The 26668-nt window shown below is 42.7% G+C and overlaps 1 protein-coding gene across 1 annotated transcript in view; it reads right to left on the bottom strand.

The window, feature by feature from the left end:
- The window catches only part of HECW2 (HECT, C2 and WW domain containing E3 ubiquitin protein ligase 2), a 253750-nt gene extending 230448 nt beyond the window's left edge, over positions 1–23302 (bottom strand). Inside the window, 1 exon segment of the mRNA XM_030580447.1 lies at positions 23110–23302. The gene's annotated coding sequence lies outside the window, so the exon portion shown is untranslated.
- Positions 23303–26668: the final 3366 nt, after the last annotated feature.

The following is a 26668-nucleotide window of genomic DNA, read 5'->3' as shown; positions in this document are numbered from 1 at the left end:
CTTTTTTTTTTTGTATGGGCTTCTATTACCCCCACCATCCCAATTATTCACACTTCCTATCTGGTCACCTTAACAGGGCGCCGTGGTTGAAGTCTGGACACCCAAGCCTCCTGCAGAGCAGAAGCCTCAAGCCCTGGTGCCCTATAGCTGAAACCAGAAGCCCTGCTGCCCTGCAGGGCAGAAGCCCCTAGTCTAGTCCACCCCACTCCTCAGCCCAGAGCCCCAAGCCAGTCACCAGAGGGCAATGTCAGCTTCTGTAAAATGTCTTGTAAAGTGCACCAATATCATACCAATAACATCAACCGAACGTCAACAGGGTTTCTCACACATGAACATAATCATAATCCCTTTGCAATCATCTCTGAAAGTGCAGACCATATCAAAATTACTTTTCATTAACTTGGTAGAACTGCCTCCCATGATGTCCAATGCTGAGCCATTGTGATATCCTGGATCGGGAAAGGCAGACACGCTGCAACGGATCTCAGGGAAGAAAAAAGGGTCAGGAAAGAAAAGAAAGGTATGAAAACATCATGATACAGCTGTGGAGCCTCCTTGAATAGTTTTTTGTCTGTCTGATAGACGGAGAATTGGGGGGCAGGAGGGGGAAACGCAAGAGGGGGGTTCTGGGAAATACTCTATAAGAAGAGATTCCTAACCTCTGGCTAAGTTACTGACGTGTCTTCAGATCATGGTTTAAAGACTTCAGGTTACAGAGAATCCACCATTTACATTAGTTTAAACTGCAAGTGACCTATGCTGCAGAGGAAATCTCCCAACTCTGTCTTACGATGCACAATTAATTCCATGGGAGCCATGTACGTGAATCAGAGAGCACAATTTGGCTCACTGTGTTAGCAAATGCTTTCTCTCAGAGCTAGTGCAAAGCATTACCAATATGTCACAGGCTGACTCAAGCTATCCCTATCCAATCTATTTGTCTTCCCTCTGGCCTGAGACACAGGATAGTGAAAACTGATCATGACTGATTCTGTTCAGCTAACAAATGGGTGGAAGTCCTACATTTTCTCTTAACTCTCTATGGAAACTGAAAGGACCAACACTACTGACACTTTCTTAATCCTCAATAGCCAAGCAACTCTCTGGTGCTCAGTAACTTTACAGAAGGTCATGAGCATCTTGTAAAACTGGACAGCAAAAGCACATGTGGCTATTTGTACAAAAAGCTTTAGTTTCACAGCTTCTAGAAAATATGTATTCTATTTTTTTTAGATGATCACAGTTCTCAGTGGTCAGAGATGTGCTACAGAAGTGTTTATACAGCTGGTGGGAGGCTGGGGTCAGGATTTACAGTGAAAATAATTTGATGGGGCACAGGATTTTGACAAGGAAAGATCCAGAGAAGCTTCTACAACTAGTAAAGGACAGATTGGTTGCCAGGAATATGTGAGAGGTCTTGGCAGCCGGTACCACAAAATTGGAAGACGGTACAATTTATATTAGACATGAGTAGAAGATATACAATTTGGAAGGTGGGTGGGGAAGCTTAGGGGCATCCATGACGTTGACTCAAAATACTTGTATTCTGAGACATTCAAACCAATATTCGGGGGGCCCTGATCAAGGAGAGGAAGCTGGTTTCTGACAAGCTCTCGCCACAATGTGTTTTCCCGTATGCTCTGGGTCTGCAGGACTGCAGCGTAACCCTCAGAGACAACAAAGTCTGAAATAGATGGTTGGGAGGTGCCATGGAATGAAAGCCAGACCTACATCATCCAAAGGGCTTGCACTATTTAAATCCCTGTCAAAAACACCAACGTTTATATCACACACACAGTAAAGACTTACACATATTTTCATGCAAGGAAAGACGTTGGGAGGCGGGGATGGAGAAAGATGTCAGAAGCATTTATCTGGTATCTTAGCCACAAGAGAGCAAGCAGAATATGCTCTACTTCTAAAGGAAAAAGAAGCCAAATAACTGACAGCAGCAAAAGGCATATCCAGTGCAAGAATGCCTTTGATGAATTTACCATAGCCTGGCTTCACTATTCATGAATGCTTATGAATTCACAATGGGCTGCAATCAAGAGCACTCAGTTAAACCTGACTCCCCAGTAGAAAACAGAGGTCCTCTCTTTGCAGCTTTTAGGTCCTTCCTAGGAGAACCCCAAGACACCAGCGTTAAGAAAGCCAAATCAATGATTATGGAGATCTTTAATGCTTTTTTCTCAGCAGGACCAGCTGTGGAGCAAGTCTAGTTTTACTGGGAGCACTAAAACAGAAAAATAGTCGCCTTTTCTTCCTTTATGCAGGCTAGTTACACTGCATCCCTGGGCAAATAACACAGGACTGATTGCAGTTTTAGTGTCTATTTGCCCCAATACTTAATATACTCAGATATTTCCCAACAGTGTAATTTCAAGAAAATCCAAACAAAGCTGCTGAGTGAAAACAAATGTACTCATTGAGGTTCCTAAAACATTCTCTTTTTATCAGAATAAAGGATTAACCAAAGCTTTTGTTAATCTTCAGTCACCGGTCCTGAATCCTGTCAATTGACCAGAAACAAACAAACAAACCAAACACCTGACATCCCATAGGAAAGATGTGGAGAGAGGAGAAAAGAAAGGAGCCTCCAATATATTTACATTTTAAATCTCACTGATCTAAAGCTGTAAGAATTTTATTGAAATTAAGCTCAAAAGATGTTTGTAAGCTTGTTTAAAAAAGGATGCCTCTCCAAAAAGTAATCCCAGATTACACTTCTTACTCAGCTATCCTGCATTGTAATGCACTTCTCCAAATTTTAATTCAAATTTCCTCCTATTCCAAAGTTATGTAGGGTTTTTTAAAATAGCTTTATGTATCCCTATTTTTATTCACCATTTGTAACTTGCCTTTATAAACCATTCAATTCTGACACTTAAAAAAAATTTGTCTTTGAACTGAAACAAAGAAATAAACGCATACAAAAATGATGCTCTGGACTGAACAGTTTTGGTACTAACAAGGGGCCTCATTCTACTCAACGATGTTCATTTGATTGATAGCAAATACAAATGTTACAAACTTTAAGAAGTCACAGTTCATAATGATTTCTCAAACCAAGACATTCAGGTATAAATCACAGAAGAGAATTGTAGGGTGTAGCCCTGAGATATAATCTCTAGCACCCAACAGTCCGAGCTGACCCACGACCGAGCTGAACGGTAGGGATAAAGATGGTTGAGGAAAGAATGAAGTGGATCCAGGGAGTTGACTGGGGCATCGCTCTCAAGCGCACTCTCAAAATAAATGCTTCTGGCCCCCGTGATGCTTTGCTGGGCTGGGTTGCGCAGGGGTGCGGAAGGAAGAAGGGCGACAATGACTAAAACTTGTGTCTCTAGCCCTTCTCCTTGCAGGCCCTTGTCAAGGCCGCCAAGGCCTTGGCAGCAGGAGCAGCTGGAACTGCTTCCTTGCCAACTACGGTGTATGCAGACCTAGCGATAAAAGGGTGGCCCAAGTGTCCTTCAGACCGTGTAGTCTGCCAGCGGTCTGCTCGTCAAAGAGACAGTTCCCATCAAAGAGAAGATCTTCAATCGAGGCCTGCATTTCTGAGGACAGGCCAGTGGTCTGAAGCCAGAAGCTCAGACTCATGACCAAGGCTGACACGACCACCCAAGCTGCCAGATCGGTAACATCCCACGTCATTTGGAGGGAGCACCTAGCTGCTGGACCGAGTCCTGTGGCAGGGACTCCTTGAACTTACAGAGGGAGTTCCATAAGTTAAAGTTGTACCTCCCCAAGAGAGCCTGGTGGTTAGCCACCCAGAACTGAAGGCTGGTCATTGAATAAATCTTCCTTCCAAAACGGTCAAGCCTCTTGGCCTTCTTATTTTGGGGGTCAAATTGGTTTGCCCATCTGTCCTTCTCGTTGGCCACAGAGATGACTGGTGAGCCTGGAGGTGTGTGGGTATACAAATATTTAAAGCCCTTGGCTGGGATGAAATACTTTTTCCTGGCCTTCTTTGAAGTGGGATTGAAGATGGAGTTTCTTTTGCTGTTTTTAGGACCCCATTGGGTACTGGTAGCATGACACAGGTGGAGTAGATGCAGCCCAAGTTCATAGCCACTCCATGGCTGGTGTTCTTTAAAATCGTCTGGCGGGCTGGCACAACAGGGACGACAACAATGACTGGATCACCAAGAGAGGCCTTGGGGCATCATCCCCTGTGAGGGAGGAGGGTTTCAGGGTGGGCACTCGCTCCTCTACTTGGCTTCCAAGTGCATCTCGTGCCCCAAGCCTGGTGCTGCTGGTACCATTGATTGTTCCTTCCAGGCGATGGCCAAGGAATGGATGGAAGGAGGCATCAGTATCACAGACGTGCCCCATGTGCTCCAGTAGGGCCATTGCACCAGCCACTGGCCTTGCTGCCATGATGGCATAGTGGTGGTCAATACAGCCTCAGGCACCCAATCACACCAGTGCTGTCCTGGAGATGGGCTGAATTCCCTTTCCGCACAGGAGGAATCACCTTCTGGTTACCATCAAAGCTAGTGTCTGACAGCTAACCTTTGCCACGGGTGCCTTGTGTAGGTGGATCAGTACCATGAGGGAGACTGCTCCCACGCTCTAGGAGATGGGGATCTGCACCAAGACAGCCAGCCAGCAGGATGATCGGTGCCAGCGAGATGGTGACCGATGCATCCCTTTATGCGATATGCATCGAGAGGGGACATGGAGACAGAGACCAGTGTCATTTGCCCATCCTCTGGGGGGATCTTTACGGCTGGCTTGCCCTTGCAGCGAGGGAGCCTTAGGGCTGGTGGCGCAAGTAGAGACCTCTGCTATTTGGGGGCTGGGAAAGCCTGGGAATGCATCAGCCCTGCCACAAATCTGTGTCCCCTACTGCTCCCAGGAGAGAGTGGAAGATCCCTCAGGGAGCTAAGGGGCCCCATAGGCGAGAGGGGCGCATCCCCATGTGGCTCTAGTGTGGGCTGGAAGCCTGAATTGGGTCCTTTGCCTGAAGTCCCTTGGCCCTTCTTGCTTGATGCCAGGGAATTGTGCTTCTTTGACTCCTTCTTAGGCACTGGCGATGGGGAGCAGTGCCGGGTGGAGCCAGTGCTGGGGGTGAGCTGCGCACTGAGACTGAAGTGCGAGGGGCAGAGTCCAGCCCGGTAGGCTTGGATGCCGAGTGGAGAGCAGCATCCATAAGGAGGGCCCTCAAATGACTGTCGCCCTTTCTCTGAGTTCTAGGACAAAAGTTCTTACCGATGCGATACTTGTCCTTCACATGCGATTCCCCCAAGCACTTGAGGCAGCTGCTACAGGGATCACTAACAGGCATAGGCCTGTTACAGTCAGAACAGGGCTTAAACCCCAGAGACTGGGACATGTCCCGCCTTGGGCAAAGTCTCCCTTGGGACTCTATTTCTAGTTACACTACTTAACAACTACTTACTAACTAAATACTGTAAACAGACTATTTACAAGGCCCTAGGGCTCCAAGACTGAAGTAGAAGAACCGCTAACACTTTTCTAGGCAAGAAAGGCACTCCGACTAACCACCAGGGGTAGCAAGAAGGAACTGAGGGCATGGCTACACTTGCAGATGTAGAGCGCTGTGAGTTAAACCAGCCCTCAGAGAGCACAGTAGGGAAAGCGCTGCAGCATGTTCACACTGTCAGATTAAAGGGCAATGGCATGGCCACATTAGCAGCTCTTACAACGCCACAGAGAGCAGTGCATTGTGGTAGCTATCCCAGCATGCAAGTGGCTGCAATGTGGTTTTCAAATGGAGGGGGTGGGGTGGAGTGTGACAGGGAGTGTGTGGTGTGTATGTGGGGGGGCTGAGAGCGGGTCAGTATGCTGTCTTGTAAGTTCAGACAGCAGCAGACCCCTTCCCCCACCCCACCACAACAAGCAGCATTTCACACTAATGGTTGCTTTGTCCCAGAGCAGATAAGCATGCCAGCTGTTAGAAACATTCCTGCAGCCGATTCCAAAACAATGACAAGAGTGGACACTTGACTTAAAGGGATTATGGGATGTTTCCAGAGGCCAATCATAGCTCAGTAATTCAACACCTCATTCACACGGACACTGGGGCGTTTCAGCCGAGGCGCAGCAAGTGTTATACTTCTCGTAGAGGTGGATTACAAGGAGCGCTCCAGCTGCAGCGTCCAGGCACTCTAAGTGCCTTGCCAGTGTGGACTGGTCATGAGTTAAGGCGCCTGGAGCTGCTTTAATGAGCTCTAAACTTGCAAATGTAACCAAACCCTGAGAGGGCGTAAGGCCGGCAGCACCTAATATACCGACACATGAGCGTGGCACTTAAAAGGGCATCATGGCCGACCCTACAGATACTACTAAGGCAAAATCTCCAAAGGCCGCACACATGGACACCCACACCTAGAACAGAATCAACATGAGCAAGCACTTGAAGAACTGTTGTTTTTCTTCACTTTTGTTTTTCTGAAAACAAAAAAGTTAGCAATTTTTTGATGTAGACAATTTGCAACAAAATTCCCACCCACCCATTATTTTGTGGAACAATGAGTACTTTCATATCAGAATTCAGCCCATTATCTCCGGCGTCTTCCTGAAGTACTAGTACTTCAGGTGAACAAGCAATCATGATAAAAATCAAGTTCAAAATGGTTCAAATTATCCATGCCTGAGTTTTCTACCAAGTACATTTGATATTCGTTACTTTTTACTCATCATTGCTCAGCCGGATTTAAAAATCACAAAATGATTGTTCTCACTAGAGTTCTATCCTAACCCCGCAGTACAAATCCAAAAATAATTCCGCATACTGTAATCAGTTATCCTTTCTAGTCTTTTCCAAGCTTGTCCTTAATGTATGCAGAAGCAATTCAAAACAAACCATTTCTTCCACAAAAAAGCATATAAGGATGTACTATACCATAAAGCTGACTGAATTGCAAGAGAATGTACTTCAGTTGAATGGTACACATTGTCAAAAAAGGAAAGCTTATGAGACCAGAACTAAAACGCCTAATAAATATTCTTAAAATGATCACATTTATCTTCTTCTGGAACAGAAACAAACTTCTCTGTACTGTTTTTTCCCCATTAGATAGCCATGAAGGGTAACAAGGACCTTTGCACCTTTGACCTTGCTCTAGCCTCGCTCAGTGCACCCCTCCATTACTTGACAGGCCCTGTATTACAGTGGAATCTCAATGCTGTGATTCTGATTCTCACACTGGCTCTAGGTTACTACACTCTGTGTGCTAGCAGCCGAACGGGTTTGAGCCCTGCAGTTCTTCCCTTTAGGAGCAGTGAGCTGTGTGTGAATAGGCTGACATCAAACAGCTTTTAGAAAACAAAGGATTGTTTAACCCCAGCAGTAGGAACAAAGCATAACAAGAGCAAAGGGTTATTAACACGACAGTCTACACACACATGTATATTACCTAACTGGATTTACGCCAGTCTAACTCTATTAATTGCTTTGGAGTTACTCCTTATTTATATTGGTGTAAATGACAGGAGAATCAGGCCAAAACAGTGGATGAAATATTTTTCTTTCCCTCACAAAATTAGAGAGGCACACAGTAGTGGTGTGCCAAATATTTGGAAGAAGATGCAGAGCTACTTAGAACTCTGAAATCAGCAAAAACCAAGGCCTGACTTTTTTATCTGCCTCTTCAGAGTCACTAACAACAATACATTCACTCTGAAGGCTATAACATGTTCTTATAAAACAGTAAAGAGCAGAAAGCAACTAGCCAAAAAAAAAAAAATATGGTTATCCTTACAGATCTAGTCTTCTTCTGACTCTTCTTTAGATACCAGGACCATAGAATTTCTAAGAGGGACAATATGAAAGTGTCAGATTACCTCTTCAACATGATGGAGAGAGAACTGAAATACAGGAATGCAAGCTATATGAAAAACAAGTTATATTTATTTTATGTCATGTATCATTAAATGGCTATTTCCACATTCAAAGTACGGCTTTTCACATTTCACTCAAAAGTGTTCATAATTTATCAAAAATTTCTAAAAAACAAACACACACCCAAGCCTATTTTCACCTCACAACTATTAAACATCTTTGTTGTTATATGTAAATGTTCCTCAATCTACTACAATCATCATCATAATCCACCTCTATCAAAGAATTCATTTTAAATTATCTAATTTAAATAAATATGGATCTTGCATTCTCACTGTCTGGACTACACAGCTAACAATTATTTCAACAAGTGCTCCTGAATTCCTATTGATTTAGATGACAAATGATTTAATAAATACCAATGTAATATTTTAAGCCTGTCGTTTAATATGCAGAATCTACTGATGGCAGAATAGAAGGGGCCAGTTATTTGAATCACTAGATTTTTATGACAGTGTCCCTCCACTGCTATAGAAAGAAGAAACAGTACCTCCAGGTGTATTGTGGCTGCCAGAGGCGCAAGGTTAGACATTGTGATTCACAGCAGTACCGCTGCTAGAAGTTACAAGATTACAACTCATCAGAGGGATTAACTGAAGTTATAATTTTTATTATTTGGCACATGCAATACGGTCAATCCAAGCCACAGCATTCTTAGAAACTGTAATGAAACCGAACAAGCTATCCATCCATTTAAATTGAAGGGGAGGAAGGCAGAGAAAGAAATAGTAACTGTGACTAGATCAGGAAACAGCAGAGAGAAGGGTCATTTATGAACAAGTTTAACACAACTCTTAATTTGGTATCTGACCAATGTGAAGGTAGTGCAATGGAAATACCAAACAGATGAGACAAATGGAGGAAAATATAAAGGCAATGGGGAGAGTGCCTCATATCATTGCTTTGGTGGGTTTTTTCTTTTTATGGAATCTCCCTTTCTGTACACTTGTGTGTTGCATGGTGAAGATCTCTGTATTTCTAATGATTAATTTGACACCAAATGTTGTGGACTCAGGCTATATTGTGATTATATTGTATATTATTTGTTTATTCAACTAGTGATGGACATACATTCCACATATAGAGGACATAAACTGTTGGATTCTTTTTCCAGACAAATGAATTTAGCCAACTTCACAATTATGATTAAATGCTTAATTGAGTTATTTTTATCATACACAGGATACATTGTTCTCTGGATTCCTTTCTACAGAATGTATTTAACTTTCATCTGAAGAGAAGGCTTCTGAAATTCAATTAATAACAACTCTTGATTGGCCATTAGGTGCAACTGAAGAGCAAAAAGTGGCTGGTACATCAGAGCTGCATCAAATATTTACAGTGAAACAGATTCTCACATTTCATTTTTCATCCTCCATGACACTGCTTGCTGGCCTCCAGTTTTCTGAAATAGAGAGCATTTCAGTTCTACTAAGAGCTCTTCTTTATGAACTTAGACACATAATTTGTTGTTTTACAAGTATTAAAAAAAAGGCACGATTCTGTAGACCTTACCAATGCAAGACTCCTACTAAGTTTAATGGGAATTTTGCAGGAATATGACTTGATTATCTGGGCCCCAAATGAGACAGACAGCACTGGAGTGTTATATCAGAATTCAAACAGAATGAAAGAAGTACATAGTTCACTGCTACAAGTTACAAGCTGTAAATCCTCATGAGTATTACAGGCTGTTTTTAAAATTATTTGCCATGAGTTATCAGAGGTGAAAGTAAGCCAGTATGGAGGACCGGTAAGAAAAGGAGACTGGTTAAGGGGGGTGGGCGAGAAGCCTGCTCCCTGTATAAGAATAGTTTAAACTCAGCTGTTCCCTGAGTGGTTCAGCCCTCAGGGTTAGGAGAGGTTTCTGGCATCCTTGTTAATTTCACTGGTAGCTGGGGAGAGTGATGAGGGTGTGTTTGACCAAGGCAGGGTCAGTCCTTGTCTGCCCCCAGGGATGAAGGATCTCTCTCCAATACTAATATACATAACAAATACAAGCATTTGGTCGCACAGCTTAAATCCAGAGCTAATAAAAGCAGGTGGAAGGGGAAAACTCACTGTCACATTGGTTTCTTGTCTCCTCCCTCCCCCTCCTCCAGCCAGGCTGCAGACAAGGCTCTGCATTCCTCCCCCGCCCCCAGCAGGGGTTCTCCTCTAGGCTCTAGCTTGCAGTAGGGACACTGGCATAGATGTCTGCTGCTGCTGCCTGCATAAGAACAGTTTAAACTTAGCTGTTCCCTGTGCAGTTCAGCCACCAGGGTTAGAAGCCGTTTCTGGCATTCTTGTTAATTTCACTCCCAATTGTTGTTGGGGGTGGGGGGGAAAGAGTGTGTGTGTGTGTGTGTGTGTGACCATGGCAGGGGCAGTTCTTTTCTGCCCCTGGGATGAAGGGATCTCCTATACACAAAAAACACAATCAATCAGGAACCATTTCCAAGTTCAAATCTATCCCATTCCCTCCCCAGCAGAGGATCATAGTTGTGATGTCCAAACTGCTTGCAGATCCTCTTTGAAATGTTACTGAACTGAGCAGGGAACAGCTGAGTTTAAACTGTTCTTATGCAGGAGGCAAGCTTCTCCCTCCCTCAGCCAGTCTCCCTGCTGCAAGCTAGAGGGAAGCCCCTGCAGCTGCTACTCAGTGCCAGGCAGGGAGAAAGCAGGGAGGCTAGTGTCCACAGCCTGGTTGAAGGAGGAGGGAAGACACGGAGAAAAATGTGACAGTGAGTTTTCACTTTTTATTTCAATAGTAAAGTTTTACTACAGAAAGTACAGGTAGTAGTAATAGTAGCTTTATTTTCTCTATCTATGTCATGCAATGGGAGGGATCCATGAAGTACGTAGGAGAGGTGGGTTGCTTGTGATTGGACCAGATGGGTAAGAAATGTAAATTACTTTCACCCCTGCCCAAACCCCAAGGCTCCCAGCTGCCTCTGCAGCTGGTAGCTCTGGGGGTGATTTAACGGGCCCAGCCCCTAGCTTCAGCTGAATCCCTGAGCTCTTTAAATCTTGATTTAAAAGCCCTGGGATTTAAAGGCCCCACCTCTTCTGATAGAGGCCACGCCACTTCTGGTTGAGGCCCCTCCCCCTCCGCAGGACTCTGGAGTACCAGCAAGTCCTTTAAGTTACTTTCACCCCTGCGAGTTATGCATCCTAACCAGAATCCAGGATCTGAACAAACCCAAGGACTGAGGATCAAAATTTGGAAGCTCAGGACCATCTCTACATTTCATTAGATTCAGTGACTGAAAGCTGGGTCTCTAGGAGTGCAGCCCACACTCACACACAATGATGATATTCATAGTACTCAGAACCAGCACAACAAATCAGAATACAGTAGCTCCTCAGAGTTACGAACACTGGAGTTATGAACTGACTAGTCAACCACACCCCTCATCTGGAACCAGAAGCACACAGTCAGGCAGCAGCAGAGACCAAAAAGAAAAACAGGAAGGCAAATACAGTACTGTGTTAAATGTCAACTACTAAAATATAAAGGGAAAGAAGCATTTTTTCTGCATAGTAAAGTTTCAAAGCTATATTTGGTCAATGTTCAGTTGTAAACTTTTGACAGAATAACCGTAACATTTTGTTCAGAGTTACTAATAACCTCCATTCCCGAGGTGTTAATAACTCTAAGGTTCTACAGTATAAGGAGTTCTGAGCAGGGCCACCCAGAGGATTCAGAGGCTTGGTTAGGGTACGGCTGGGTAGAGTAGGACTGGGTCTTCAGAGGCAATTCAGCAGCAGGTCCCTCTCGGAGGAAAGGACCCGCTGCCAAATGCTCCCGAAGAATGAAGCAGCGGCGGTAGAACAACCTAAGTGCCGCCGATCACGGCTTCCCTTCCCCCTACCCCGCCTCTTGCGGCACTCGTACTCACCGGGCAGTGCTCCGAGGCTTCAGTAGCACTTCAGCGGCGGGTCCTTCACTCGCTCCGGGTCTTCCGCTGCATTGAAGGACCCTCCACCGAAGACCCGGAGCAAGCGAAGGGCCCGCCGCCGACGTGCCGCTGAAAACCTGGAATGGCTCGTGGTGCCCCTGTGGGGCCCTGGGCCTGGGGCAAATTGCCCCATTCGCCCCCACACTCCCCCGGGTGGCCCTGATTCTGAGAGAGTTTATAAATCAGGGTGTCACTATCCTAACAAAAAAAGGCAGTCACTACTGAAGAGCCTTTGTAGGCACTTGTCATAAACAGATAGCTAAGGGTTAATATCTCTTTCACCTATAAAGGGTTAACAAACAGTGACCTGCAAACACCTGACCAGAGGACCAATCAGGAGACAAGATACTTTCAAATCTCGTGGAGGGAAGCCTTTGTTTGTGGGTTTTGGGTTTGGCTTTGTTCTCTCTGGGTCCTGGACGGGACTAGAGGTGCAACCAGGTTTCTGCCAATCTCCCTGCTACAGTCGTTTATCTATTCAGAATTGTAAGTAAGAAAAGGCGGTCATAGTCTTTTAATTTGTTTTTTTTTCCATTTACATATGTGTACTTGCTGGAAGTAGCTTAAATTGTGTTTCTGCTGGAGAAAGTTTCTTTCTATTGTTTATAAGTTAAAAGACCTGTAACTGTTTACTATCTAAAGTGCAGAGATAAACATTTTACCTTTTTTTCTTTCTTTTTTTATTAAAAGCTTTGCTTTAAGACCTGTTTGAGTTTTCTCCTAGTTAAGGTTCAAGGGAATTGGTGGGAAGAATGGAAGGATAAATTTTCTCTTTGTGTTAGATTCACGCAGCTTGAATCTGTAGTGCCTCTGGGTGAGGGGGAAGGTAACACTCCTCTCAGTGTGGTGATTCAAGAAGTTGAATCAGGCGATCTCCTAGTGTTCCCAGGGCGGGAAGGAGCTGGGAGGAAGAAGGGAGGGGGAAGGGATTGGTTTATTCCCCTTTGTTATGAGACTCAGGGAATCTGGGTCTTGGGGTCCCCAGGGAAGGTACTGAGGGAGACAAGAGTCTATCAAGTGCTCTAATCTGAGTCCTGATTGGTGGCAACCTATCAGATCTAAGATGGTGATTAAGCTTAGGGAAATTCATGCTAGTACCCATATTTTGGACGCTAAGGTCCAGATTTGGGAATTATACTATGACAGCACTACCTGTGAGAAAATCTGTGCTAAGAATATGTTGCTTGAATCTACTTATTACTCAGAGCACAAGTTTAAAATAAAATTCTCTTTCAAAGTTAACAAAACATTATTGACCAGTTACCCGAAAAATGTTATTCTGGAATTACAGGTGCACAAAAAAAGTCCTAAAAATAGCCTTTAGGGCTCAAATAAATTTGTTAGTCTTTAAGGTGCCACAAATACTCCTGTTCCTTAAGGGTTTGTTTCTTTTAAACTCAGTAATGGCTTTGATGCTTTCCAGTTTTTGTTAAAACTAAAATTCACTTTCAGGTGACACTCTGTGTGTGCCTACACACCTTTAGCTTTTCTCTGAATCCGTAAAAGATTTTAAAAGTGCTGTGAAACAAGTTGTGGTTGCTAAATATTTCTGTGTTTAGTCCTGCTCCTAGGCTTTATTTCCTGTGACGGAGTTGGAGGAAGACCAATAACAACAATTTCTGTTTGATAAAATACATGCACAGGCAAAGCCTTTAAAATACTGTCTAGATATTTTTCATAGACCCTAAAAGTTCTCTGCTCCCCCTGCCTCACGCACATGGTAGAAGGGAGCAGCCATGGTGAATGCACCTTCTCTAAATAGCCAATTTTTCCAATCCACAAAACATGTTCCTGGAGAGGCAGGTTAGGAGGGGGAAGCAAAAGCTAGGAGGCAGCATACCCGTTGCAGGGATATGGGAGATCAGCAGCAGTATTTGGGGAAAGTTAACAAACTGCCAGTCTCTGAGTCAGAACACAAGCAGAGCTTGGCAGGAAAGAGAAGCATAGTTACTCACCCTATCCAGACCCTACTACCATGGCTAGACTCTACCACAGATGGATTAGTGGGGCCAAGATCCTACATACATATCACATAATCATTTTCTGGTCCAAACTCCTGGTTAATTTACAGCTTTCCAGTCCCCCAGACTGGAAGGGCAGGGGTTGGGAGGAGATATCTGGAAAAGTAGCAGCAGAAAGATGCTGAGAAAATGCTGGTGGAAAAGGAGGACAATCAGAGATACAGAAGTGAGGGTGGGAACAGAGCAGTGGTTAATTAAGTGGCCATCTTGACAGAAGTCTCAGAGAGGGATTAAAACTATGGAGGAAGAGCACAGATGACTGAGACAAAAATCAAAGAGAGAAAAAAATTAGTGGAGGAAGGCATTGGAAGAGAACAAGCTCCAGGGATGACAGGGGAACACTAAAGAAAGTAATCGACAGAATCATTAAAACATGGTTGAGAACTGATATTTTCAGAATGTTTGTAAAACTCAGTTTCTACATGCTGTATTTAACTATAGAGTATGATTAGAAGCATATAATGGGGATGTTTAGTTAAGAGATACAAAGTATCAAAATGCAATATTGCATAAAATTGCTTGGACTCTTAAAATGCACACGTTGAGCTTTAAACTACCAGATCTGTGATTTGGAACATCGTAACCAAATGGGGAGACAGTTCCAAGTATTGCTCTTTATGGGATATTCCCATCTTGGGGGACAGAGCGTGTGCTGCAGAAAGATAACAGTCTGGGGGCTCCATCTTCCCACCATGAGTTTCATAAGGACAGCGGGAGGACAATGCATTTATCTATCTATCTGCAGGTTTTATGCTGCCACGCATCACTGTAATATGTGAGTACCTTCCACATAAAAGCAAAGCAATACCAAAATCCCTAGTGAATTTCACGGATTCTCAGGCATTTCTCCCTTTTGGGCATCAAACTCTGCTTAGGATAGAATTTTTTGTTTGTGTTTTGGAGGAGGTTTTTTGGAGTAGAGAGGGAGCTGGTTGGCAGGAGGCTCGGGGCAGAAGCAGCATTCATACTGTGAGCACCACTTATGGTGGAAAGGCTTTGTCAAAGAGGAAAGTTTTGCAACATTTCCTAGATGGACAGACTCTGGATTTATCTAATCTCCACTGGAAGATTGTTTGCTAGCCAGATCCCCCTGACTGGAAATGTTTTGTTCCCAGGTGTCACATGCTTTGTGATCTGGTTTGTCCCAGAGGAACACAAATGTCAAGACTGCTCAAAAGCCTGTCCTTTCTTCCCCCTGTGAATTTCAAGACAGGGCCTGTTGCATAGTCTGGGGTGAACACAACTAACTTCCTCCTCCCTCACCCCATAGGGGGCAGGGAGTCCTCTGTGTACATCGATGTAGGATGAAAAATCTACTCTTTTTCTGTGCAAACGCTCCCTGTACAAATTATTTTCATTGTCAGTTGCCATATAAAATACATTTAATAGTCTGATCTTCTCAATACAAAACATCCCAGGCACATCAACAACTACCTGTAGATGAAAATGTGGTCACAGAACTAAAATAGCAAGCCACACTGCAGAATATTCATACTCCATAAGTTATATACCAACTATGGCTAATTCCAGTCAATGGATTGACAAGCATGCATTGTACTTCTATGGTACAGAAATGCAAAATATTATGTATATTTACATTTTAATGAGAGAAAATATTTTAATTCAAGTCCTAATAGACTGTACTGTTTTAAGGTTGTTTTTTAAAGTCCAGAAAAGAGGACACTAGCTATAACAGAACATCCCAGTAATGAAACTCTTCATAGGAAAAAATAAAAAGATATAACATACATATTATAAAACATTTTGGCTGTATGTAACAGTGTGAATTCCATGTTTGTTGAATGCAATTTATTTTGATATTTTCTCTGTAGTAAACTCCCAGAGATACTAACCATATTGCATAGCATTTTTAAAGCAAGTTTGCTATTAAGGAAATACATTCTAGTGTCTTCAAAAATCATAGAACAAAATGACAAAGAAAAAGAGAATTGGTACATTACATCAAATCACACTGGGTGATACTAGTCTGGTTAATAACTGAAACTGGTCTGATCATGAACTATTGTAAAGCTCCAGAAAGAGCTAGGTCAGTTTACATCAAGTGAAAATCTGGTTTATTTGTTTCTTTCTTCAGCAAATGTTATGTCTAGAAAGGCTTGAATTTAAAAACATGACAACGTGAAACACCAACAAAACACACACCCTCTTCTTCTAAATCATCTCTATAGATCTGAATTGAGACCACTAACTTATTTTTCACAGGCCACAGAACAGCCATTAAATGGTTAAAACTTTTCGTCACTAGTAACAGGATTCAAATGAGCAACCTAAAAGTGAAAGCTTCATTACCAAAATCCCAGCTCATCCAATTAATTGTTTTTAAATGTATGGTAAATTTAGGGTCATTCAGAAGACTGTAAAGAATTTAAAAAATACATGAATTTACCCACATGAGTAAAAGTGAAAGATCAGTCCTGCAACAGCAACGTTTCTCTTTTTTCCTTAAGTGGAATTTTTTATTAATAAAGAATCCATTCTGAATAAAGAGTTCAGTTCTGAATGGAACTATTTGCAGGAGAAAGCATTACTCAATTTAAGTAAGGGCTGTGGACTTGGCTGCAAAATAATTATTTGACAAATAAGACCCATTACAGTTGAACTACAGCCCACAGGAGAATGCACTAGGCTGATCTGGCTGAAAGAGAAATGTTTTACTCTTTAGATGTTGCTTTTCATCTTTTGAATATCAGCCACACACACTGTGAGTGTCTGTGAGACAGCTCCAGCCAATTCTTTTTCCCCTTCAGCACTGAAGTTCAAGCTCCAGGCTTTTTTTTTTATTTCCAAGGCATTTGGAATACCAAGCTCTGCAGAATTACCATTTATGAAAGTAAGCAATCTACTCTATTTAGAAAAAAAAGATGAGCCTCACATATGTTTAACCAGTGTATTCTTTAATTAACTTTAATATATGGATATTGCACCTAACAATGTCTCATTTGCTATTAAAGGGATGCCATCAACTTAAGAATCACATTTGTCAGAAAAGCATTTAAATACTATAGTTACTTGTAATACCTGCAACTACTACAGATGAAAGACTAGAGAGAAAAATGTTTCTCTAGTTTTTTCCAGTTTAATGCTTTGTGCATTTAACAACACTTTGTGTGTATATGTAGTCAGTTTCCCTGCTTTCTACATGTGTGTGAAACTAACTGGTGTTTTTTAAATGACTAGATTTCAAGTGGATGGTATCGCTTAGAGCACCATTGGAAAGATCAATTTATGTGAGTGAAAAAGACTAATATGAAGGATTCTTCCTTGTCAGAACCAATAACCTTTTAACATACTAATATCAAGAGTATAAACTATTTATTTTAATTAATTAATTTCCTTATATTTTCTTTACACATATAGGTTTATCAACAAATGTGAAAGAAATCAAACTTATCTACAGAAGCAGAAAACAAAGCTTGTTAACTTAGTTTTTATTTACTAATTGTTGCTTACGGATGGATTTAAAGGGATACTAAGGTAGTTCATGCCTAAAGTTCAACCTACTATATCTTAACACTGTTTTAATATGGGAAATGCATAAGCAAGTTGTGAAACAGGCAGGATTGTGCCAAGGTAAGACATTGTGGCCCTCTCAGGGAAAGGTCTCCAACCTTCAACACTCTGTCTCCTTTGTGGAGGGGAAGGTCACAAATTATGGCTTGATGCTTAAAATCCATCCATCTCCCTGTCCTAATTTCACCGTTGTTTCCAGATCAAATGCACCCTCTCTTGCCTCAACAGGCTGGGGAATTTGATGTTGCTGGGGCTGTTCCCCTTCACCACCAGCTCCAAGGGAGAGACACACACAGTGAAGGACACTGGGTAGCTCCTCTCCATCCTACTCCCCCCACCCCTGCCTTGTAATCTCTGGAACCCATTGGCGAGTTGGTGGGTAGGAGTGCTAGTTGGCCTTCACACCCTAGGTCCAAGGATTTAACCAGAGGCCGTGTGGAGCCTCTTTCGGCTGCATTTCAGCACCCCACCCTACCCACACTGAACTAGTTAGGGGAAACCAAACTAGCAGATGCTGCAGGTCTAGCTGATCTCCTGTTTGGGATCAGAAAGGAATTTTTTCTCCCACAAGCCAATTGGCAGAGGCCCGAGGAGTTTTTTGCTGTTGTCACAGCACCTTCAGCTCAACCAAATACTAAAGAACCTACTTAGTACCTAACTGAGGTACTTGGTTGAGTTGTTAACTTGTCATAATTTAAGGCCAATTTCCAGTACAGTTAAAAGGAAAAAAAATAAAAGTTGCCAGAGGTAAGAGACCTGGGCTTTTGCTGATGGGCTTTGGGCTAATGGGCTAGGACTACCATGTCTCACACTCACAGGCCAAAGGTCCCACCCTGCTACACCCTCAGTCTCCACTGCGGGGCAGGCAGCAGAGTTGTAGGAATCATGAGCTTAGTCCTGGGAGTTAAGCTGAGGAGAACCAGACTAGCCTGAGTCATGGGTTATATAGCAATAGCTCTGTAGCCCCGCAACCAATATTTTTTCTGATATTCTATACAAGTGACCAAATTAAAATATTACAGGTACATGACAATGTTATTAGAGGTTGCATGGCTAAAATGCCACATGTTGAATTTTTTTTTTTAAACGACAAAAATGTGTGTCCAGTATGTTGATTCACAAACAGAACACTATACATGTTTTTTCTCAACTTGGAATGGGCTGTAGTTGGCTCCAAGAGAGACTTAACAGCTCAGCTGATCTCTTTTCATATCCCAATTGTTTATTCTTTACTCAGTTCTCAAGGGGTTTCCTCTATTGTGTTCCAATAGCTGTATAAAGGTTAGAGAAACAAGCTATTTATTAGGTGAAGGATCACCAAGTTACTTCCCCCCCACCCCACCCCAGAGAGCAAGCAGCTCAGATTACCCATCAATCAATTATATTTTTCAGGTATTTTACATGGACATGTGGTGGGGTGTTTCAAATGCCAGTAACAGCCTCTCTGTACAACAGGTGTCCATGTTACATAAACCTTCACCACAGCTGTCAACAAAACTGACCATCTCAACAGAAAGCCATGAACTGAACAGGAACAGAGACTCAACCCGTCTTTCCATTAGAGGTAGCCCTCCAGATCAAGAATGAGACATATTGGAGGTAGCAGCAGAGGAAGCTTGAACTACACCTTTACCTCGATATAACGCTGTCCTTGTGAGCCAAAAAGCCTTACTGCATTATAGGTGAAACTGTGTTATATTGAACTTGCTTTGATCCACCTGAGTGTACAGCCCCACCCCACCCCTCCTGCCCCCCAGAGCACTGCTTTACCGCGTTATATCCAAATGCGTGTTATATCGGGTGGCGTTATATCAAGGTAGAGGTGTACTTTCAGTTTCCAGAAAAGTTGATCTGGCATTTTACTCAGGTACTAAATTCATATATTAAAGTAAATAATAACAACATTTAATCATATACTTCTCAACATTGCAAGGGCACTAATATGACTGGACAAAAGCCTCCTGTGACATTAGCTAAAAAGCTTAATGAACTAGCATATGCTGCCAACATTTGCAATAGTTCTGCCTTCTACAGAAACTCAGTATCAGATCTAGCAAATAAACCTGCACACCCTCCAAAACACGCACAAACCTCACAGTGGACAGCAACCACTTCTTACCAACAGTCCTCTATGCCCTCTTTCGTTGAATAAAGGTATATGCATAATGCAGGCAAAATCTCATTTTCCTGTTAAGTTTGAGGACTCATCCTATGTGCCTTTATAAAGCATTCAGGGCAGTAATGAAGAGCACAATTCACTTCAGGCCTAAGCCTGTTTCAGATCCTCTCTCTAGAGCCTAGTACCATAGAACAGCTCACTGGATTTTATTAAGCTTCCTTACCCGTTGTTCTATATTTTGGGCATTGACATTAACTTTCATCTTGGCATATGAATAGTTGGAATGCCCTCCAACCCCTTTGCCATAACATTAGAGAGTTTTCACCATGAATAGGGGACATGCAGACAAGTACACCCCCTTAGTACAGAATAGTCGATTACTTTTTGTCAAGGTCCAAATTTTTTGGTCAAGTTATAGTCAAGGTCTAGACTCCAGAGAAACATTTTCCACATGGCAATAACAATAATAAGTAACTAAAAAGATTTTGCGGTCCGTTCAAAAGCACATTGGTGGTCCAGATTTTACCCGCAGTCCAGCTGTTGACTAGCCCTGCCCTTAGTGAGAACATCAAAATCATCAACACAACTATACTCTGCTGAAGGCATTTTCTCATCCTGTGTTATGAAACCCACCAGTTCCTATGTTCTGTGGCCCCAACTCAGCAAAGCACTTAAACATATACTTAATTTTAAGCACGTTTAAGTCCCATTTAAGTCAATTAAATAATACTTTGACAAAAAGTGATTAGGAAAAATGATTTTCCTTATGTCTGTGCAATTACACTGTAGTTAGTGGAACTGGATATAACGGATCAAACATGTTAGTTCTGTCTGATGCTCACAGAGTTTAAAAAAAAAACAGAAAAATCTGGATTGGATTAAGATAGGAAACATGGAAAATTATTTACTTGGAATTATTTAAAAGCATGATGTGCAGACTCAGTTTCTTCAATTCAGTTCTCAAAAAGCTTCCTATGCCATATATCACACAGCACATCATCCTTTGGCAGCTTCCACATAATGAAAAATGTAATAGTGTATTCCTTAAATGTTTTTAAAACTGCTTTACAAAAGCAATCATCCTTTTTTTTTTTTAATTCAGTATGAGCATTTAATCTTGCAAAGCAAAATTTGTTCCATTTCTTCTTAGGAAAGCTGGCAAAACAGCATATTGTTCTGGCAGACAGCTACCATAAACGTCATAGAGGGACTCACTGAGCTTCTTAAAGAGACACACCATCCTGGATTTAACAGGTTTGAAAATCACTGTAAATGTAAAACAATAAAAAATTTATCTAAGAGAAATCAATTTTGAAAACAAGCAACACCATGGTAAAGTATCCTTTAAAGAAGCCAGGGGGTCCCTCCAGTGATATTCCATGGCTCCAAGCCAAAACAAATGCTGTAGTAATATTATAGCCAGACTGAAAGATATGCCACAAGTTTGCCTTGAAGTTGTGATTAGACTGTTCGGATTTTTTTAAAAACAAATGAACTTGAAGGCCTTTAAAGTATAACTATAAAACATGACTTAAGCAGCATAATTAAACATTAGTTTTTAGTCAATCACAAGGATTGTTATGCATGCCCACTGTCTAGTTTAAGGTGACTGTTAAATTCCAGTGCAAGCCTGTAAAGATACACGGATCCTGTTTTGCTAGATTATGTTGTAAATCAACAATTCACTGAAAGATTAAATATGAAAAGTAATCTCTAAAATGTGCAGGTGAGTTTTGTCATTGGTCACTTCAAGCCTACTCATCTTTTAGAATTTTCGATCCTACACAACGGTTTAGATTGGAAGGGAATATTAGCATGTTTCTTTGATATGCTAATAATGATATATTTTATAGTCATGTACATCAATCATATATAATCACTCATTAAGAGAGACTTTTCCAAAAGGTTACATAGAGCCGTAGAGGAGGGAAAATTTCCATTTGGGTAGTATGTTAGTAAGAACTTTGTTTATCTTATCTACCCATGCCATCAATTTCAGTTTTTCAGCACTGCGAGGATATTCTATTGAAATATTTACAAACTAACAAAGATTAAAAGAAATGCATCACTCTTGCAAACAGAAAACAGGAAAAGCAGCTAAGAACATACTGAAAGTATCTCTAAAAGTAAAGTAAAGAAAGGACCTAATTCTCTATTGCTTAAGCTCATCAATGGGAGTTTGGGTGCACAAGGAATTCAGGATTCAGCCTTTTGTGAAGATTTTGTATAGTACATAGAGACTACTTTTACATAGCTTTCTAGCAAAGGAGAAAACAAGGCCTGCCTTTTATTTATAAACAAGCTATACAGGCTCCTGATGACAATCCAAGATTAGATTAACAGAGTACTAAATTAGGTAACCAATATTATCCCCACATAATAGGCTCCTATAGTTTTTACTGAGACCATAAAGCTTCTTAGAAAAACAAATGGCTCTTTCCTTTTTGAAAAGCCCTCTTTGTTTGTAACGGTATCTGTCCAGGAGAAATCAGTCATGCCAAGAAAAAATAATCTCCACGCTACATAAGAAAATAACCAGAGTGATAAGAAGACTACAAAATACAATAATTTGGTTCTTATTCTTTTAGATAATTAAAATATTCTTAACATGAAAAATCACTAGTTCCAATACAACATACCAAGAATTTATGTCAATCCATTCACTTTTCTCCCATCCCAGAAACTAGAGAAAATCTTGGGAATCATATTAAATAAATATCCTACTAAACAGTGAGAAACACTGGAGGAGATAAATGCAATGCACAAAGTGACAGACAGAAAGAATGTTTTCTGAATAGAAAACAGTCACAGTCATAATTAAACAGACAAAAAGCCTAAGGACCATTTTTATACTGGGGCTTATGCATCAGTTAGCTGCCTGTGTCCTTCATATGAAGTTATCCTGAATTAGTGTTCCAGTGACTGTGAATCTCCACCATTTAAAATTTCCTTCCAAAAACATTTATTTTCCATTTTAAACTTTATGGTTCCAACAACCACTTTCACTAGTTTACTGCAAATGTATACCTTAATTTTCCCCCCAAATCCATTTTTTTTCTTTCCCTGCACAAACAAATCCATGCAGCCTTCCTCTGAACAGGCACACGTGAAACAGACGAGCCTGGAAGAGATAGGGAATGAAGGAACTTGACACATCTGCCATTGCACTTCACACAGGAAATGTATACATCCAAGCCTGCAGTTCCAGGTTACTTCATGCCATAAGAAACAGTTTCATCAACATATTAAAAAAAAAAAACAACTGAGAAAACCAATGCAGCTTTTAACCCTCTGCCTATGATGAAGGGCTGACATCGAAAGAATATTCATCAAATAGGCTCATTTAGAGTTTAAAAAAAAATCTCCAACAGCCTGTGTACCAACAAAAAACCGAAGCGCACCGTAATAATGAGCAGAACTGCCGCGGAGTCGAACCAAAGCAGCTCATTCTCCATCCACCTTTCTACCTGCTACACCAGCAGAGACGGTGGCAGGGATGGGAACCCAGCAAATAATCAGCAGCAGCAGCAGCAGGCGACTCCGCCTCCAACAAGCGCAGCGAGCAGGGTGCACGTACCCCAATCCCCCTACCTCGCACACACACACTGCAGCCCCCTTTCAGCTTACCACCAGCGGCGTCTGCAGACGGGATCCCCGGGAGGGGGATCGCCGGCCAAACTGCACGTTGAGGACGAGGATTCCTGCAGGGCCCCTCCTTGTCCACGCACCGGCACCTCCCTCCCCTCCAGCAGCCTCTGGGTCTGGGAAGGGGGCGGACTGCAGCGAGGCGAGGCTGCGGGAGTCATGCAGTCCTTGCAGCAGGCAGCTGCTGCCGCCTAACCTACCACTCTTCCCCCCCCCCCGTCGCCGGCTCAGCCCCCCCGCCGCGCTGAGCCCCGGCACCTTGTCTTTCCAACACAACAACAATGGGGCTAATGAGCGGTCCTGGGGGCTGGCCCGGCCCCTCCTCTCCCCGCCCCCCACCTCCTCAGAGGGTTGAGTCAGCAGCTGCACTGGGGAGACCCGCGGTGCCCTCTGCAGCGCTGTCTATTGGCGCCGGTGTAAGGCCGGGAGCAGGGTGACTGACTCCTGAGCTCTGCCAGCCGCAGCACAGCCCTGGGCCGGCCCGTCCATGGGGGGGATGGGGTGTCACTCCCGCCAGCTGCGCTTCCCCCGCGAGCGGGAAGAACACCACAGCCGCCCCGCCTGCCCTGCCAGCTGCTGCCCGGGCACGGCGGGGCCCCTCCGCATCAGAGCCTGGCAAGGTGCTGGAAGGAATTGTGGGTAGCTCCAGCTGCTTGTTCCCCGCTCTCCCCCGCAGCAGGCTACGTCCTGGCAGCCTGGTCGTGGGTCCCAGGCACTGGGCGTTCCCCGCTGCAGGGTGGGGTCCCTCACTGCGCCGTGCTGCAGGGGGGTCCATCATCAGGATTCCCAGGATCTTCAGTCCCTTTCTAGCCCCCTCCTGGGGAGAGGGGGGGATTGGTTATGGGGGTGGCTTCAAAAGGACCAGTGGGGACAGGGCCGGCTTTAGGAAGTGCGGGGCCCAATAGTTTCGACAGGGCCCCGGCAGGGATGACTATTAAAAAAAAATGTAAAAAAGCACCTGGAGCTTGTACTCACCAAAAGGTGCTCAGAGTCTTTGGCGGCAGGTCATTTACTTGCTCCAGATCTTCGGTGGCACTGAAGGACCTGCCACTCAAATGCCGCCGAAGACCTGAAGCGCTGCCAGGTGAGTAAAAATTAAAAAGGCGCCTCTAGCCAGGGAAGAGATTCTCACTGGGTGCGGGGCCGATTCAAGGGAATTGGTGGAATTGGCCTAAAGCCGGCCCTGAGTGGGGAAAACAGCAGTCACAGTAATTCACCTGCCACTGGTCTTCAAGTTAACCAGTCTCAAAAGTGTACACTTGCCAAGTGATTATACTCCAAATGAGGCTTTTCTCTCTCCCCCCCACACGTGAGCATGATAATAATGAGCCACAACTATGAAACCACCATTGCACATTTAGCAAGCACTTGGGCAACCATTTGGGACTGGCCCCCTCTTTTTTGTTCAGTATATAGCAGGACCCTGGTGCAGGGCTAGTTTCCCACAGAATTTCAAAAGGTAAGGTAATGCAGGGGCTCCTTTTTTATATTAGCTTAAGGGAAAGCATCTGTTTACAAAAATTAGGTTTCTGTCTGAAAGGTTTTACCCACTGTTGTTACTACCAGTAACACCTGTCCATCATATTAGTTAAAGAAGATTATCTCTATTTTTCTTCCAATTGGTTTACTTTGTGTATTTAACAGCACTGAAGGTATAGCCATTTTCACTGTTTCCCCTTTTAGTCATTTTCCCCTGTTCTTTGTAGTGGTCTTTCACACTGCACTACAGGAGAGAGAAATATTTTAAAATAGGAAAATGTGATTCTAAACCCACACAAATTTCCAGAGTAATACCTACAAATATTTTAACCTTTCAAAATAATTTATTTTTATATTTCAAATTGAAAGGTATCGCTTTCATTGTTTGTGAAGGGTTGCTGAGGTAGTAAGAATTACTATGATTGTTTTCTAGATGTGTACCATCCAATGACAGTGCAGTTACAGGGTGGAAGTTTTGTCTAGTGGATGATGGAACAGGTCTGGGGGTTAGAGCTTCTGTTCTGAGTTCTATTTTCAGCTCAATGACTGACTCACTTTGTGACCCTGAGCAAGTCATTTAACTTCTCTATAGCTTGGTTTCCCCATTTATAAAATGGGTATTACAATAGCTACTTATCTCACAGAAATATTGAGAGGCTTAATATTTGTAAAGCACTTCTAGATCCTCAGGTGAATGGTGTTATAGAAACACTAGTTTTTCATAAAACTACAGCAAGTACATGAAGAATAGTTAACTTTGAAATAAGTCTTAGTCCTGTCTAACTCACACTCCCTGGTACTTTTCATAAAGGGATTGCTAAAATGTCTCTTTTCCCTCTTGTTGTGCAGTGGGCTATAGGACAATTGACCATGTCCTTACACTATAAAGGTTACTCAACTTCAGTGTCTATGTTTTGGTAGTCTGCTTGTGTATTAAAGTTAAACATTACATGTCATAGATAGACAAAAAGATCTGCTGGCTTCCTCCATTAGAAATCAGTCCTCTCTTCTGTTCCTGACTGAGAAATCCTACCTTTCTCAACACCTCTTCATTGTTTTGATTATCCAATGTAAGCCATCTTCGTTTTCCACCTAGCCTCTCCTGCTTGAGTTCTTCCTCTCGTAGCATGCCCACCCATCTAGGATCTTGTCGACTTCTTTTACAAGAAAATGGGCAGGAGCTCTCGTTCTCCATCTTTCCTCCTGACCTCCTCAGATTTTGTTCTCTGAACCCTGTGTCTTACTCTGAGATCTCTAATCTTCTATTCACTTCAAACCATTTGATTGTCAACCTGAACCTATTTCCTTACATCTGCTAATCTCCATTTTTATCGCCTCCCCCCGCAATTCATTTCCGGTCTCTTATGAATCACTCTCTTCTCTTCCCATATATATTCAAACATGCCATTTCTCCTCTCCCAAAGACAGCCAACCTCAAACCCAATTCTTTATCACCCACATCTCCCTCCTTCTCTTGATCTCAAAGCTTCTTGATGGGCCTGCCTGGCCTTAGTGCCTGTATTATTCTCTCTGTCTACGCAGAGTATATGGTAATACATGCTTTACATAGTAATTGTACAGTTAGGAATTCGGATGCTGTCATTCGGGTGTCCTCTGGGACGACCACATGCTTACATTCCAAGGCCCTGATCCTGGACTGTGATGCAAACAAGCAGACCTCTGCATCTGTGGGGAGGCATATTAACAATGGGGCTCTACACAGTGGCAAGGTTCTGACCACATGCATCAAATTGCAGGATCAGGACCCAAAATTTAACTAACAATACCGACTACAAAATAAGTTTGTTTTACAGACTTATTACTATAGGATTCAATTTCTGGGCATTACTACATGGCAGCATCTCATCCCTTGATTTTCTTTGGTGTTGCATACAGTTGAAACATTGCCTACAAAACAGACTGTGGCAAAGGCCAAAACAGCTCAGACTTTTTATTAAAATGGTATGTTAGTTGAAATGGCAAGTGATCTTACCATACTGGTAACTAAACTGCTAATTAGGACAAGTCACTCAGTTCCTTTGGATTGTATTAAAAAGCACAG

This window comes from Gopherus evgoodei, chromosome 11 (genome assembly GCF_007399415.2).
Source record: "Gopherus evgoodei ecotype Sinaloan lineage chromosome 11, rGopEvg1_v1.p, whole genome shotgun sequence".
Classification (NCBI taxonomy): Eukaryota; Metazoa; Chordata; order Testudines; family Testudinidae; genus Gopherus; species Gopherus evgoodei.
Note: the sequence above shows the minus strand (reverse complement) of the source record. Positions and strands in the feature narration are given on the sequence as shown.